The 15966-nt window shown below is 40.4% G+C and overlaps 1 long non-coding RNA gene and 1 pseudogene across 2 annotated transcripts in view; one reads left to right on the top strand and one right to left on the bottom strand.

Moving 5' to 3' along the window:
• LOC137226414 (uncharacterized) overlaps nt 1-15966 on the bottom strand; it is an 87712-nt gene that overhangs the window by 19506 nt on the left and 52240 nt on the right. The window lies entirely within an intron of this gene.
• LOC137225948 (mitotic-spindle organizing protein 1 pseudogene) lies at nt 6-4802 on the top strand (annotated as a pseudogene).

Genomic DNA, 15966 nt, shown 5'->3' with positions numbered 1-15966 from the left:
TTTCCATGACGGAGGCTACCACAGGTTGCAGGTTAAGAATTCAGATGAACCACACATGGGCAGACCTCCTGGATGAGGTAAAGAAAGACATCTTTTTTTCTGACAAGCCTCAATAAACCAGAATAAAGTTGTAGGATGTCCTTCACACAGACTAACAGAAACAAACAAAAACAACGTTTAATAGAAAGCAGCATAGTGCAGCAGGAAAAGCAGTTGCTGCGGAAACAGGAGGTGGGATTCTAATTGCTAGTGAGCTGTATAGCCTCAGATGTGTTGCTTACTCTGTGGCCCTGTTTCGCCAACTGCAAATCAAGTGAGCTGTGTTCAGGGATCATGGCTTTTTTATTGTTTAAACACTTCATGATACTAAGACTAGAAAAGTTGATTTAAACATCCTATGTGTATTACATTTCTATTGCTGCGTAACAAATTACCACAAATTTAGCAGCTTAACACAACATACATTTAATATCTCCTAGTTTCCACGGGTCAGGAGTCAGGACTCAGCAAGGCTCTACAGGGCTGCAGTTTAGGTATGGACTGGGGCTCAATTCTCATCTAGAAGCTTAGTTCTCATATGGAAGCTCAGCTGGTGATCTGCTTCCAAGCTCATGAGGTTGTTGGCAACATTCAGTTCCTGTGGTTGTAGGACTGAGGGTCCTGACTTCTAGCTGGATGTCAGCTGGAGGCCACTGTCAGTATCTAGAAGCCAGCTACAGTTCTTTGCCAAAGGGCTTTCTCCAGAGGCCCTCTGATAGCATGGCAGCTTGCTTTTTCAAAGCTAGCAAGGGAGAAAGAGAGAGAGCCTACTAGCCAGATGGAGTCTTATATGATGTAATCACAGAAGTAACATCCCATCACCTTTGCATGTTCTGTTGGTTAAAAGTTAGTCACAGGTCCCAGCCACACTCAAAGGGAGGGGATTAAGCAAGCACATGAACACCAGAACGCAGTGGTCAGGGGGACCACCTTAAAGTCTGTCAGCCACACTTCTGTATTTTTCCCACACTCTGTCCTTCAGCAGATCCTGTCAGTTCAACATTCAAGACACACTCCAAATGTGCCACTTTTCATCGCCTCCATTTGCAACCCAGCCTCCCTAGTCTACGTCATCATTTTCTGTCATTAACATTACTGCTAAAATCTCTTAAATTGTTTCCCTCTCTCTTGCCCTATTAGCTTAAAACCTTCCAGTGGACTTCCTGTTATATGTGGAATAAAATCCAAATGCCTTACTTGCATGACCTGGCCCCTGACCACTTCTGTGATCTCATCTGCTTCTGTTCTCCACCTTTTCTCACTCCACGTCTGCTACCACCAAGCCCATTCCCACCTCAGGACCTTTGCACATGCTTTCTCCTGACAGAAATATTCTTCCTTTAGATCTTTACTTGGTGGTTCCTTCTCTTCATCCATTCCTCACTCAAATGCCGCTTCCTCACAGACCTTCCTAACCACTCTATGTGAGTTAACCAACCCTTGCCCTATTCCAGGCATTCTCTGTCCTGATACTCTGATTTATTTTCTGCATAGAACTTACTGGTATGTGAAATATGTGTTTTATTGTTCAAAATTTGTGTCCTCCACTTAGAATGTAATGTCCATGAGGACAAGTCACTGTATCTCCAACAGTGCCCAGTATCACAAATACTGAATGAAGAAAACATAGAAAAACCAAACTCAAATTTTTAAAATTGAATAATATTGGTTATCTGGAAGTTTACTATATTGTCCTTAATTTTTTCAGTTTGCCATGGACCAATGACAGGTTTATCAGTAACTGCCTCCTATTTCTGCCCAGCTTTTTGAAGACCATTACCTTATTTTATCAACTCCATAGCAATCGTTTCCATGAGGAAGCCCCTGTACTGAGTCCCAATAGCTGGTGAGTGCTTGGGAAATAGATATCTTGAGTGACGGACTCACAAGCTTTCAATCAAGACGTACAGCAGGCAAGCGCGAGGGGCGGAGCCTGCCCGGCGAGCGCGGAGAACGCGCGGTGTGAGCGCCCAGGAGAAAGGAAGGCGCTCCAGTTCCGGGTCAGGCCCTTCGCCCTCCTCCCTCACCCTCTGGCCTCCGGCAGGGCGAGTAACAGCGGCGCCGGGGCGGCGGCGGCGAATCTGAATGCGGTGAGGGAGACCATGGAGAAATCTCTGCTTGAGATTTCAAGAATTTTGAATACTGGATTAGATATGGAAACTCTTGTCTATATGTGTACGGCTCTGTGAACAAGGAATTAACCCAGAAGCTTTATCATCAGTTATTAAGGAATTTCTCAAGGCCGCTGCAGCATTAAAGGCTGCTGAAAATACGACGAGCTGACTTTCTGAAGAAATCCTGATGAGATATGTCAAGCTCTGCAGGAGGACTGAAGATTGCATTGTAGTTAAGAATGTACAATGAAATCACTGCATGTAGCAATGTGGAAACATTGTCCTTTTTAAAAGAATGATAAAACCATAGCTTTATAAATCAGTGGAAAGTGGCTTACGGAGAAAACTATCAGTTGTGTTTACACCACATCTTATTTTCTTTTAGCAGTTCTAATGCTTTGGCACTGCTGTGTTCATATTCATGTGTTCCTTATTTATAGCTCTGATAGCTTTAATTTTCTAAGCAGTCTATCAGATGTGCACATCAGCTGTGCCTGGTTGAAGTATAGTGAAACCCATCCGTAGTAATGTTGTAGTTATGACTTGTTGACATTTCCATTATAAACTTTAATTTTGAATTGTTTATGCAAAATAACTGGATTTATGTTGTATTAGGCTGAAAGTTGACAATTTCAGCTACCGTTGTGGATTTTGACTTAGATTCAGTATGCATATCAGAATCTTGTTTTTTATAAGAGTATGGAAAAACATTTGTAAACTGCACTTTAACAAAGAATATTTAGTTTTTTTAAACATAAAGTTTGACTGGCAGTTAATAGTGTGAAGCAGATCATATTTGTATTAATTGGAAAATGAAACTTAGAAACTTAGATTTTAAAAGTAATAACAGTGCTTAGCTTACCATTATCATTTGAATCATTTAAATTTAGTGAGAATATTAATTGAGAATGTTTTTCTTTCTAATTTTTATACTCTGTAAATAACGGCCTTAAAAATAATAATGCATAATGAAACAATTCCAACATGAAAAGTCTTTTTTACTTTCAATACATAAAAATAATTTGAGTGCTAACTTAATATACCTTGAGTGGTTATCTAGTAAATCACTAAATAGATGGTGTCACTCAATGAAGAATGTTATTATTTTCTGAAGGAATAAAGATTTCCAGTAATTAAACATAAACTAAATAATCAAGTGTTCTGTATCAGGAATTCTAAATGTGCCTTTCTAAGATCATTTTTATGTGTCATTATTTTTACCCTTAAAGTTTTAACAAATCGAAGTGATGGGTCAAAGTAAATTTTAGAAAACTTAGCATGGATTCTGTTCCTATAACAGAATCTCAGTGGAATATTTTTCCCAAGACTAATACAAATTTAATCTGATTTTTTAAGACTTTGTTAGCTTCCATTTAAATGACAGTATAGAGACTTTCCCGGAAATCCAGTCCAGTGGATTTAAATGATAGTATAGGGACTTCCCCGGAAATCCAGTCCAGTGGATTTAAATGATAGTATAGGGACTTCCCCAGAAATCCAGTCCAGTCCAGTGACTCCACCTTCCAATGTAGGGGGTGCGGGTTTGATCCCTGGTCAGGAACTAAGATCCCACGTGCCGTGGGATGCAGCCAAAAATTTAAAAAAAAAAAAAATGATAGCACAAGCATATACTCTTTGGTAGCATTTTTTGTTCTTCAGACAAACCAAAGTGATTTTAATAAGGCTTAGTAATATTTAATGGCAACCTTCTGTTCTATTTAAAATATCTAGTCTTTTGACCACTTTGACTTTTTAAATACATGACATCTTAACCAAATGCACTGAAGGTCTATTATAGGGAGAACTGGTTGGGAGACAATAAAAGTTTTGATTGTAAGTCATTCGTTTAATTAAAAAACATTGCAAATACTGCATGTTGTTATTTATATAAAATCAGAAAAAGGACATTCTTGTCAAGTTCCAAAATTTGTATATACTTTTAGGTCATAAGAGTTAATAGTTTTATTTATGACTTTGTGGATTATGTTATTTATGTGTGAAACAAAGCAGGAAAATATACTGAAAAGGAGTTATGTTTATAGAGGACTTTTTTAATGTGTTACATTTCTTAAATGTAAACATATATTTCTAATGCGTACTTAAGTAATGTTTAAGGAAACCAAAGTAATGCATTGTTGTGCATGTTGGCAGTGTCAAAAATAAAACCATTTTGGTGGTAAAAAAAAAAAAAAGACGTACAGGAGGCAATGACCCAGGCATTAGGAAGAGACACCTCTTCCTCATTTAGGAGAAACTCCTAAAATCAGTCATTTCTATCTTTAGTGAACAACTGATATGCAAAGGAGGTAGGATGATATGGTGGAAAGAACACTGGTCCAGGAGCCAGGAGACCTGAATTCTAGACCTGATTCTGTAGCAACAAAAAGCAATTTAGCATGTCACGTATTTGCCCCGAGCCTCATATTCCTCATCTATAAAAAGACAGAGTTCAGCTAGATGACTTCTAAGATCCTCTCGAATATTAAAATATTTTTTGAAATCTATGAGTTCCACCAATCTATAAGATTCTATAAAAGGGCAGCTGCTGAGTTGAGTTACTGAGCAAAAGTCTGACCAACTAATTACAGCACCTGTAGAAAGGAAGAAAAATGACCAACAATGACAACAGTAACAGCAACAGCAAAGATGGTTCATCCTGTTCCTCAGAAATTTGTCACACTGTCTTTCCATTAACAGTCCTGTTATAGCTGCTGACACTCGTCTTCCAGCCTAGTCATATGTTACCATCTCAACAATAAACACCTGAGCCAAAGGACTAGTAGTTGCTTCAGTTATCCACATCATATTCTAAAAGCTCCTTATACTCCAGCTACCCAGTTTGGAATTCTGGCAGCACAGAGGAAAACCTTCTTTTATCTAGTCCACAGAAATAATGTATTAAGACAGAAAACAGATTTACCAATTTGAGGGCCAACAAACTAGTTGGATGACGTAGACATGGCTTTCTAGAAAGCTTTGGGAATCTTAATTTTCTAGTAATGATATGTGGCCTATATACATAACACTTCAAAGTGATTCCACATGCCATGTCACTTGTCTTTCCTATTTAAGCTCATTTGCAGTCCATACTAACACATTGCATGATACTCTAATAAAAGCAATAGTAAAAGGTTAAAGTTACTTAAGAGGAAATTCATCTTTTTTTTTTTTTTGGCTGTGTTGGGTTTTCGTTGCTGTGCACGGGCTTTCTCTAGTTGCGGTGAGCTGGGGCTACTCTTCGTTGCGGAGCATGGGCTCTAGGTGCGCAGGCTTCAGTAGTTGTGGCTTGTGGGCTCTAGAGCTCAGGCTCAGTAGTTGTGGTGCATGCGCTTAGTTGCTCCACGGCATGTGGGATCTTCCCGGGCCAGGGCTCGGAGCCATGTCCCCTGCACTGGCAGGCAGATTGTTAACCACTGTGCCACCAGGGAAGCCCCGTTTTTTAGTTTTTATGGGTTGCGTAGTATCCATGTGAATTAAACAAATGCCCTCCTAAAGAAATTAACGTTCAATTTGATTATGCTTAATTTGCTTGAGTTTAGACCAGTTATAAAGACAGCCTAGGGTAGGTTCCTCAAAGATAAAACTATCAAATTTGGCCTTCTACTTTAGATAGCACTGTGGTTTGACATAAATAATGGACCTGAGAAAAACACACAGGAGCAACTGACACAAAAAGACTTACAAAATCTGGCAGACAATGCAAAAGTAATGCTTCTTGGAAAAATAAACTTGCTTTTTAAAAAGCCCTTGAAATCAATTCTAAAATAAGAAACAAAAAGGCAAATATTTTATTTCACAATCTTCAAATATTTCATGACTGCGCCATTGGAGTTTCTGATTCATTCCAATGACCATCTTCCTCTGCCTTTGCCCTCACTTTGAAAGGCTTCAAAATGTGTACAGACCACCCAGGCAGAGTTGATGTTGAAGTTGGGAAGACCACACTTCCCTGCAGGCCGCTTCAGTCTGCCATCCACATGCTAATGAATAACTAAAACAAAGTATATGAGGCCTGAGAGAAAAATGCAAGAAAAGTTACAAATATAACACTTTCCCATGTAATTCAGACAACAGAGAAAGAAAGAGAAGGGGACTGATGTGGCGAGAAGGCATAAATGTGAACTGACCAGGTCAGAAAGACCTGTGTTGGCAGTGAGAAGTGATGTGAAGTGTGTGTGTGCTTTAATCACTATCAGGTGAGTAGATAACAGCCTCCATCTTCTTGTTCATTTTACCTGCGTGTTCACAGATTGGTAACTGAGAGTGCAAGACAGATGTTCTCTTCCAGAGGATCATTTTCAAATCACAGCTTATTCATCACATGGAATGATTCTAGAACACTCTAAAAGGTGTTCATCAAATTAAAATGCCTCAGCTCTCTCATAAGGGCATCAAGCACTGTTGCCATGGCGACAATGCTAATGTTGGAGGTGGGGGAACCCCACTGTGATGATGTGGTTAATTTAAGGCTGTAGGAATTCACTGTGATCATGTGCCCCAAAGTGTCTGGATGTTAAGATTATTTTGAAAGCTCTAGAACGTGCTATTGTAAAACTCTCAATTTCTGCCTTCTAGATTGAAGTCCTACAATTGTTTTTGGCCAAAAAGAACCACTCCCAAGAGTCTTTTACTCACACAGCTGAAGAAATTTCCTTCATCTTTCTCTGGGGCCTGGATTCCAAGGCATGGAGATGCCAAGGGGCAAGGGTGAAGCATACCTGAGATCCAGTCATTTAATCAACTTTGGGCTCATGCTTACACCAGTGACCTGACAGCTTGACTGTGTTTCTGAGAGAAGAGCTGAGGGAAGGGACAGTAGTGTTCCTTTCCAAGGCCACAGCAATGGTGTGAGCAGTGATTCCAAAGGACACCTGAGGCTGCTGGAGCAGTGACCTTCACAAAAGCCACTGGTGGCAAGGCAGCAACAGACTGTGATACCAAAAGGCTGATGTGGGAGAACCTGAGTTCTTGCTCTCAGGCACATTTGATGTGGGGCTTTGAGACTCTCCCAGTGGTATTTGCAGAAAGAAACCAGGTGAAGGTTGGACTTGGGGCAGTCACATAGGCTGGAAGTTTGTGTCATAATAATTTGGATATAAAGGGGGAATTGTGACCTTATTTTAGTCATAGGCTACAGAGACCAGGGACATACACTCCAACATCTATATAAGCTCCTTGAGGGCAGAGGTCTCTGTGGCTTAGTTTATTTACAAATATGGGTAAAAGTTGGGTTTGAGGATTAAATTCATGTATAATTTATACAAATATAGTTTTATATTTGTATCATATAAATTTGTTGTATTTATATATTACTGTGTTTATTATATATTTATATAAAATTTATATACGATACTTCTATAAGAAATTAAATTACAGAGATATAAAAATCATTAAGTATCTGGCCATAAGAGATCAAGAAATAAGTAATAGTGTACAAATTTATATATTTACTCCCCAGGAGAGAAGGAAGAAAGGGAGAGAGGGAGAGAGAAAGAAAAAGAGAAAGAAAAGAGAGGGATGGGGCTTCCTGGTGACGCAGTGGTTGAGAGTCCGCCTGCCAATGCAGGGGACACGGGTTCGCGCCTCGGTCCGGGAAAATCCCGCATGCCACGGAGCGGCTGGGCCCGTGAGCCATGGCCGCTGAGCCTGAGCGTCCGGAACCTGTGCTCCGCAACGGGAGAGGCCACAACAGTGAGAGGCCCGCGTACAGCAAAAAAAAAAAAAAAAAAAGAAAGAAAGAGGAATGGAGGGACAGAAGAAGAAAGAATGACTGCATGAACAAGCAAATATTCCCCTGATGTGTCTAGAGAACAACAAGAATCCCTGAATATGCAGGGGAATGTTATTAGAGAAATAGTACAGAAAGTACCCAAGTAAATAAAACAACTCCATATGACACACATAAATCCACCCCCTATTTTAGTTGTTGACACTTAACACTTTAGTTCCTACATCCACAAATAGTACGTGACTGACGGAGCCGCGCAACAGGAGCAGCCGCAGGTCATCCCAGATCACAAGACCTTCCTGGGCCTCTCACTGGGGCATGCCTGTGTTTCCAGCCTTTGACACGGCCCCGAGGAGGCAGCTAGTGGGAGACAAGATGGTGGCTCAGGCTCACGTACATAGCAAGGCAAAAACAGACTACCTTCCTCTTGTCCACTGCCATTCCTCTGAGTGCTCTGTGGAAAGGTGGTGTCCTGATCCTACCTATAACAGCAGGGTTGAGCAACGCTGATGTGACACAGGGTCTGCCCTGGCCCTGCTCCACCCCCATGATATCCTGTCATACATTCAGTTAGAAATGCTGGCTTCCGGTCTCTCTCCTCACTACACTACCCTGCCCACCTCTTCTCAAAAACACCCAGATATCTAAATTCTATTAAACTACAACCATATGTATTTCCCCTATGTCATAATATATAGAAAACCACACCATGTATTATCCGGCACCGAACTGGTCTAATTCTCCAAAGTGTTGGTCAAAAATGGATGTGGGGACTTCCCTTGTGGTGTAGTGGTTAAGAATCCGGCTGCCAATGCAGGGGACTCGGGTTTGAGCCCTGGTCCGGGAAGATCCCACATGCCGCAGAGCAACTAAGCCCGTGCTCCACAACTACTGAGCCTGTGCTCTAGAGCCTGTGAGCCACAACTACTGAGCCCACATGCCTACACTCTGTGCTCCGCAACAAGAGAAGCCACCGCAATGAGAAGCCCGCGCATCACAGTGAACAGTAGCCCCCACTCGCCACAACTAGAAAAAGCCTGCATGCGGCAACAAAGACCCAACACAGCCAAAAAAAAAAAAAAAAAAAGGATGTGGATCAAGGGCTCCTAGTGGAAATTCCTCACTGTGTTTATACTGAGTGGGAGAATCATCTCCCTGCCATTGTCATTCTGGAAGAAACGTAGTAGTCACCTAAGTAGAGCCAAAATAGGAAAGGGAGAACATTGGTATTAAAGAAAAACTGGACTTATGAGGTCACTCCTGGCTGGGACAGTGCTGGCCACAGAGCACACACTCATCCAATGTGGGGTGAGTTGCTCAGTTGATCCTGGCTGTGGTCTTGACTCTACTATTTACTAATTGAATCAACCTAGACAAGAATCACAACTTCTCCAGTACTCAGATTCCTCACCTATAAAATAAGAAAATTAGGGCTTCCCTGGTGGCACAGTGGTTGAGAGTCCGCCTGCTGAAGCAGGGGACACGGGTTCGTGCCCCGGTCTGGGAAGATCCCACATGCCGCGGAGTGGCTGGGCCCGTGAGCCATAGCTGCTGAGCCTGCGCGTCTGGAGCCTGTGCTCCGCAACGGGAGAGGCCACAACAGTGAGAGGCCCGTGTACTGCAAAAAAATAAAAAACAATAAAAAATTTTAAAAAAATAAGAAAATTAAACAAAACTTTTTTATTTTTCAGAAATTGAATCTTTTCTTCAAAAAAAAAAATCTTACGTGTGAAATCCAGCTGGGTAAACTGATACAGGAGTACCTGCATATGTGTAGGGATGTTGGGGTGAAAGGGAGCAGAACCTCTTCCACCGATCCCCTCGTCCTTCTGCCATCACAGAGTTTGAGGATAATTGTGACCTCTCAGCTATTCCTCCAGGAAATCTCTAATATTTGATGTGCACTTGCACCCTCTTTGGTGATGCAATTATAATGTTGCAACAGAGACAACTACAGAGCAATACAGACTGTGTTCTTCCTGCTGCTGCAGGGCTCTCCAGGGTAAGGAAACCCAGTCATTGGGGTTCTGTAACTTTCCCATTCCCACCCCTCACCCTTTCGCCCAGAGCACCTGTGCTTTACCTATTTTACCTATTTCAGGGCCCTGTAAAATTTCTTTTGAAAAAAAGATTCTGTTGCTTTAAAAGTTCAAAATCCTCTATTTTAAAGCAGTGGTTCTTAAGCACTTTTTCACCTTAAAGCACAAGAAAGATGGCATTGCCATGCACCTCACAGTCCCCTGAACATGCCCAGAGTGGCAGGCAGCATCTCCACCCCTCCTCCCACTCAAGGACACAGAAAGGCTTGCGAGAGGGTGAGAGTGATGTTACTACAGGGTTTGTCTTGAATATATGTATTTGTTCCTCCTCTGTGGCTGACATGATTGCTGTCCCCACCACTGTAAACAAGAAATATATAGGACACATTAATATTAACTTTACAATTCTTTCTAAATGATGGGGTTTAAAAGAGATGAGAATCACCAATACTTGGAGGAAGATGAGGGGACAATATGCAGGATTTAAAGAGATGATTTGATGTGTCTTTGTTTTTAAAGCCTGTTATGTTTAAAATGTGTGTGTGTGTATAAACACATATATAAAATACTGATATTTTAGTCATTACCTATGACCAGTAATAACTGAGGTTTTTCAAATAAAATTGCTCATATAAACACAATCTGCATAATCAATAATCAAACTTATAAATGAATCAGAGTAAAATCACTCATTACTATATTTGGGGCAATGCAGCCTTTCCTCTGCCCCACAGTTCTCCCCAATACTTTATGCACTCTACACAGTACTGGGGTGGGATGTACCCCACCACCCCAAACCCAGAGAGTGTGCCTGTTGGCTCGGAGAAGCTACAGCTTGGAGCTAGAGGGAAATATCTGTGTTTGAGGCACCTCCCTGACCCACCTGGAGTGTGAGGTGAGACCTGGTGCTCCACTAAATTCTCCTTTATAACTTAAATGTGAAAAGGCCCATCAGGTGTGTCAACAGGGTGACTTGGGTTATGATCCAGGTATTTTATTCAAATTCTTTCTTATAACTTCAAACCTTACATAATATCAATTCTGGGTAAAGTATGATTATCCACATGCCCAAACAAAGACAACCTGATCTTTTTCTTTTTTTTTTTGATGGGGGGATATCATGGAAATTTAATTTAAAATCAACTCATTACAAATGTATTAGAAGTAAAATCAGTTATTTTTACATCAAATATGCTACTGAAATTTATATACTTACTATAGTAACATATATACCTCCCTTCCTTGCCCCTTCCAAAATAATTTTTTTCAGAAGTAAAATATCTCCTACACTGGGAAAAGAGTACAATTAATTTTATTGGTATGTGCCAAACTTTCCATGTAAAATTAGAGATGAAATTACAGTAGCTATACTTAAATTTTTGTAATTTTTAGTAATTTCATTATTAAGCTTACATAAAAAGTACATGAAGATAATTTCATTGTAATGTATGTGATTTTTAATACCAAAAAGGTGCTTTTAGAATAAAATAGAATCTGAATTTGCAGGAATCATGGAGATCATTTTGTATATTTTTTAAAACCACTTTACTGAGGTATGGTCAGCATGCAAAACGTTGTACCTATTTAATGTATACAATTCGATGAGTTTGGAGTTAAGTGTATACCCAAGAAACCATCATTATAACCTATGCCATAAACATATCCAGCACTACCAAAAGTTTCCTACTGCCCTATTTATTTCTTTATTATGATTAAAAAAAACACTTAACTACCTCCTGGCTCTCAACTCTACCCTTTCAGCAAAAATTTAAGTATTCAGTACGGTATTGTTAACTACAGGCAACGCGTTGTGCAGTAAATCTCTAGGTGGATCTTTTATAACTGAAACTTTGTACCTTTTGACTAATACCTCCCTGTTTTCCCCTCCCCCCAGCCCCTGGCATCTACCATTCTACCCTCTGCTTCTAGGATTTTGACTATTTTAGATTCCTTATATAAGTGGAGATCATTTTATATTCCCCCACACATACCTGCATCTCCTACAACCCTCACCTCTATTCCTGCCAATCAAGCCCCAATTCAATGAAATTACAGTATAGAAATAAGCAGTGACTAAAATTTGTCAACTAATTGGCATTAACAGAATTGGGACCCAGATTTGTGTCACTGATATTTAGTTTGGGGATGTTTCAGCTTTAAAGGTGTGAGAAGAACACTATAACATTCTTTGGGGGGTTTATTTATTTTTTGTTTTGCTTTATTACAACAGTCTTTATAGAGATCTAACTATTTTGTTTGAGATTTTTGGGTAAAGTAGTGGGGGATTGAGGCCCAGGGACTTGGGGGAAAGAAAGCAGGGGAAAATGTATCAAATTTGAAGGGAAGCTGAGCCCAGCAGCTGGGACCCAAGGAGAGAGAGCCAACTGGAAGACCTCCTGATGGAACATGGGCAGGGAACCTAGGGGCAGGGATTTTTGACAGACAGCTTTCAAGTCCTTTAACTCTTCTTATTAACAACTGTAATCTAACATCTGCCCTTTTTTAAACTGAAGTATAGTTGATTTACAATATTATATTAGTTTCAGGTGTACAACATAGGGATTCAAAATTTTTATAGACTGTACTCCATTTATAGTTATAAAATATTGGCTATATTCTCTGTGCTCTACAGTGTATCTTTGTAGCTTATTTATTTATTTATTTTTATAAGCTTTTCTCTGATTTTTTTTTTTTTTTTTTGCTTATTTATTTTATATACAGTAGTTTTTACCTCTTAATCCCTTACTCTATCTTGCCCCTCTCCCTTTCCTCACACCACTGGTAACCACCAGTTTGTTCTCTATATCTGTGAGTGTGTTTCTGTTTTGTTAAATTCACTAGGTTTTTTAAAATTTTGTAGATTCCACATATAAGTGATAACATACTGTATTTGTCTTTCTCTGACTTATTTCACTCAGCATAATACCCTCCAAGTCCATCCATGTTGTTGCAAATGGCAAATTTTCATTCTTTTTTTACGTAGTATCTGCCAAACAGTAACAGTTGCTTAGAACATGAAGGGAGTGGTACTCTCCCATGAAGAAGAGGGAGAAGGCTCGACATGGAGTATGGTGACCAGATGACCAGTGACAATCAAGAACTGAGAAAGTAGTTAAATAAAAAGTGACAAATGACAACACAACAGGCAAGACTCCAGGGAACTCTCAAAAATACCCATAAGGGAAATGAGTTTCACGTGAGCAAGCAAATGGGTGTTCGCATAATTTTTATTTGGATATTAATAGAAAGGACAATCGCAGAAGGCCAGAAAATATAAGGCACTCCAGTTACCCTTGGATTATCTAGAACATTCTACTCACAACTAGATTCCTTCTTAATGACTCTGGAGTTACATCATGACTAAGTATAACTTTCTAAAAGCCTGACAAGTGGCAACAACTTGCTAAAACCGGTCTATTTTCTTTACTTGAGGAAGAGAAGGTAACTATTTGTAATTGGAGTCCTTACATCTTTTGTACCTCTGTGTAACCTCAGGGAATGAGGGAAAGGAGCTCAGAGAGAGATGAGAACTAACATTTACTGTCAGTAAATGTTACTCAGTAACATTTACTGAGCACCTAAGTCCCAAGTACTTTACAAACGCTGTCCTCATTTAATCCATAGCAACCTTCTGAAGGAGTCCTTATAAATCCTATTTTATAGATCAAGAAATTAGGGTTCATGGTTAACTCACCTACCCGAGATTACTGTGTTTCTCATGCTTGAGTAAAGAATAGACCCCTTTTATAAGAATCATCAAGAATATGCCAAGTCTCTGGTTTAAAACATATTGATCCAAAATATGTTTTTTGCTCTTTTTTTTTTTTTTGTGTTACGTGGGCCTCTCACTGCTGTGGCCTCTTCCGTTGCGGAGCACAGGCTCAGCGGCCATGGCTCACGGGCCCAGCCACTCCGCGGCACGCGGGATCCTCCCGGACCGGGGCACGAACCCGCGTCCCCCGCATCGGCAGGTGGACTCTCAACCACTGCGCCACCAGGGAAGCCCCAAAATATGTTTTTAAAGGATCTTTTGGTTATAAATTGTAACAAAAAAAGAAAAAACCTTTTACTCATGTACGGGTAAACAATAATTTAAAATATCACCATTGAACTGAAAACACACGCTTCAAAATACAAGGACCTGAAAATAATTTCTTCAGACCCCTAGGTATCCACAGATTCTTGAGAAACATTACTCTTCTACCATACTCTCATTTCAGGTATCAATAAAAGGATTGGACAGTGCTCTATATCATAATAAGTAGAATGTTCGATCATTAGAACTAATTTTTAAGCTTACAGTTGGCCACTAGACATAAAAATCCATATTCCTGATTTCTAATTTGCATACACATTTCTACAATGTATACCTGCAACTTTGCAAAGCTTTGTCAAAATGAGTCAGCCTCAGAAGATCAAAGTCACCCTCCTGCTATATAAGGCCATTACTTTTGGACCTCGTTTCCCCCAGGGTGTATCCTGCTCCCGTGAGCTTGTTCATCAGCTTTGAACAGGCTGAGACTCTTGTTACCAAGCTGATCTGGCCTTTCCGCCCCTCCCTTCACAGATCTGCCTTGTTCTAGGCTCAATTTGAACAAACCAGTTACAACTGGCTCTCTATATATCCTACCCTTCAAGAGCAATTACATATACAAATTCCAGGGTTCAACACACATGATGCAAGCTAAGTCTAAGAACAAATAGGACCCTTCAAGCAGGAACTTCCTTTATCCCAGAAACTGCGCCAACCACCTCAACAATGATGTGATTTGGCAGTCTTCCAGGGCTCCAATATGAGCCCTCTTTGCACTGCTAGAGACGGATATCACAGCTAAAAGCAAAAGATCTACAAGTACAGATGGAAAACACATTGTGTAAAAGAAGCACCAGATCAATGCCTCCTTCTTAGGAATTCAGACTTTATCATCTTCTTGAATCTCTCTTCTAGATATAATTTTTTAAAAAGATCTATGCTACCTAGATGTTAAATACCATTAGACATAACAAAGGGAGAATTATTTCTAGTTGGGAACTCCGGACGCTTTTCCACTTGGGATTTCATTTGCTCCCCTTTTAGATAACATAACTAATTTCAGTGGATTCAAGGACCTGATCTATTAGTGGATATTTGAATTACAGAGAAACTAGGTGAACTACCCTACAAAACTAACATTTTTAACACGAACTTATGGCCAGTCAGGGACTAGGCTGGATGCTTTACCTACTTATCTCATTGAATCCTCAGTAGCTATGTGAGGTAGCTATTACTGTGCAATCCTAAAATCTCCATTTCACCTAGACAACCAAATACCGCAGGGCAGTGGGGCCTCTGGAATCTGTCTATGTGGCCTTGGGAGGCACAATATAGGGGAATTTATGAAACTGTCTTGGAACTACACAGCAAGCACACTGTTTCTAGATTGGATATTTAGTTGCTGTAGTTGGGAGAGGTGGCTGACAGTGATGTGGAAGGACTCAGCAGCCCCCTCCCCAGTCCTCCAGACTGACCTGCTTCTAGTACTGCTGCCTTGTGAAGACAGTGGGAACCAGCACTGTAGGAGGAAGGATTCACCTTGCATCTTAGGTAACTGCAGGAGTGAATGCATAAGCTAAAAATACATTTGATAACTTAAAAAAAAGGAGGTAGGGGAAAGTCTAAATTGCATTTTCCCTAAAGGAAAGAGCCGGTCATGAAACTATAGAGACGTGAGGTTTTCATGGCAAAAGGGGAACTGTGGTTCACACCGCCCAAGAGTATGTTTTCAGTTGCTTTCCCTGCATTACCGAAGGATTGACTTTCTGACTTAGGACGTCTTTTCCATCTAAAATGTCAAAACATACGGGTTCAATTCATGGTGTCAGCAGAAAACGAAATCCAAACTATTTTTCTTCTCTTACTATTAAGAGCTGAGCCAGCTGTTCTCATGTGCCCACTTGGGCAGGGAAACTGGAAACAAGTGTGTGGGAAAAAAGGACTGGTGTCAAGGTTCACACAGGCCTGCAGAGGCCATCGTGCTTTCAAGTTGCATTGATTCCCATGTTAATA

Source organism: Pseudorca crassidens, chromosome 6 (genome assembly GCF_039906515.1).
Source record: "Pseudorca crassidens isolate mPseCra1 chromosome 6, mPseCra1.hap1, whole genome shotgun sequence".
Taxonomy (NCBI): Eukaryota; Metazoa; Chordata; class Mammalia; order Artiodactyla; family Delphinidae; genus Pseudorca; species Pseudorca crassidens.
The sequence above is the reverse complement of the archived record's forward strand: the minus strand, read 5'-3'. Positions and strand labels throughout refer to the sequence as shown.